Raw genomic sequence first — 2,439 nt, forward strand, 5'->3', positions numbered from 1 at the left:
ATATGATGGTGTAATAAACAAGTGTTTCTTGAGTCTGATTATTGAAATAGAGACAAAAGCTGTTCTGGACTCCAAAGCTTTCACATTATTTATTATTCCACACATTTATTATTGTGTATTTCACAATAAATACACAAAGGCTGCTTTGTGTATTTATTCAGACTTAGAACTTGTAACCAAAATGACCCAAGCCCTGGTATTACAGGATAATTGAATACTTATTATTAGAAGGCAAATTTTACTGGATAAATATGGACATTGCTCAAATTGATGGTACAGTGTAACACCCAGTACTTACTAAGGCAAAGTTGTTTACGCTCATCTCTCAGTTAATCCTCACATCAACGTCTCCCTAAAGTAGGTGGGTAGAAAGTAGGAAATAATATGAGCCTCTGCGCTATAGCACAAGAGTTGAGCTACTTGAAATTGGTTTGGAAATCTAAGCTCGGGTCACTCAGAATATCTTCTTGTTCCCAGAAGTCTCCTCAGTTTCCAAGTGATTTTCCCATAAGAAAAGAGAAGATAATAAATAGAGTCATAGGAATGTTTGAAACTTCATTTTATGTTGCTGTAAATAATACATTCCTTTAAATAATATCCCTTTGTAAGCTCATTTGTCACCTCACCCAGCCGTCTCTATTATAAAAAACTCAACTTTGGGAGATGACAGATTGGCAGTTCCAATGCCCCAATTGTTATAAAATGTTTGATAAAGCTGAAGTCTGCCTTCATGTATGTTTTAGACATTGGTCAGTTTATTCAGTTAATGAATTATTACTGAACATCTGTACATGTTAGATACCACACTAAGGGCTGGTGATAAAACAAATAAAGCATAGCCCCTGCTCTCCCTAGGACCCTCAATGCTGCTAAATGTAAAATCAGAATCAAAATCTAGGAGATGAGATTATTTAGATAGAGAAAGGACTGACCTCAAGAAATAATCTGTGCATGGCCAAGATGTTACAACACATAACCAGTACACAACCACTTGTGTTGAGTCAGAGATATTACCTAATCCAAATACAGTAAATAGAAGATGAAATAATTCACTTACTCATATATCATGTATTTATCATTCGCATACCTTTCCGTGCCCTCACAGAACTTACAGACCTTACTTACCAGTGTCTCCCTCAGTTTTCCCAGCTGTGAATATATCCCCACATCCATTCAGTTGCCTAGACCAAATAGCAGGAATCATCCTTGATTCACCTCTTTCCTTCAAGCTCAAACCTCCCCTGACCGCTCAACCCCAATTCAGAAGCAAACTGGGCCAACTCCAAAACACACTGAATGTACACCGTCTCACAGTCTGCAGTCGCTGCTCTTGTCCAGCCCCGCCACCTCTTGTCTGGCCCTCGGTGGAGCCCTAACTGAGCTCCCTGCCTCTGTTCTGCCCTTCCAAGCCCAGCACACACACCATCCATTTCCAACTCAGCAGCCAGAGTAAGCTTCTTAAAATGGAAACCAGATGTATGTCAATTACATCTCAATTAAAAAAAAAAAAAAAAAAGAAGGAAACCAGATTGCACCACTTATCAGTGCAAAGTGGCTCCCCTTGTATGGAATAAAATTCAAACTCCTTTTTTGGGGCTATGAAAGCACATATGATCTAGTCCCTGTCTTTCTCTCCAAGCTCAGCTCCTACTATGATGGCCCACTACCAGCCATACTGGACTTTCTGTGCCTCATATTCACCAACTTCCTTCCCACTTTGAGCCTTTGTACAGGCTGGTCCTCCTAATCTTTACGTGGCTTGTTCCCTCATCACTCACATCACAGCATAGAGTTGTAGCCTCAGCCATCTTCCTTGAGCTCTCCCTTTACCGTCCTATCACCACCTGTTTGATTCTCCACATAGCACTTATCACACTCTGGGGGTATCCCTTTTGATTGGTTTATTGGATTGTTGTTTGTCTACCACCATTAAAATGGAAGCTCCATGTCTATCTTGTTGTGCCTAAAACAGTGCCTGATAATGTACCCAATGCTCAATAAATATTTGTGGAATAAAAGGATGCATGATGTCAACTAGAAAAGGGGTGGGGGGCAGGATGAGGAACTGGAGGGAGAGGAGGTGAGGAGAGGAGGAGAGACTGAGAGATGGAAAGATCTGGAGAGATGTTGACAGAGCAGGAGGAAGAGTGAGAGCCAGAGAGACAATGAGAGAAATTAACTGAGACTGAGATTTCAAGGACGGAAAGCAGTTAAATATGGCAGGAGAATAAAGTGGGGTGGGGAAGAGGGTGGAGAGGTGAGGAAGGAGAGGTGAGCGGCAGGCAGATCCGCAAGATGCCTGAAATCCAAGCAAAGGCATTTGTGCTTTACCCTGTGGAACCCAATTAAGGATTTTAAGCAGGGGCGTAGCAGGATCAATCATGTGTTTCAGAAACATCACTGTGGCTGCAGCATAAAGAATGAATTAGAAGAGAGAAA

Source organism: Mesoplodon densirostris, chromosome 17, assembly GCF_025265405.1.
Source record: "Mesoplodon densirostris isolate mMesDen1 chromosome 17, mMesDen1 primary haplotype, whole genome shotgun sequence".
Lineage (NCBI taxonomy): Eukaryota > Metazoa > Chordata > Mammalia > Artiodactyla > Ziphiidae > Mesoplodon > Mesoplodon densirostris.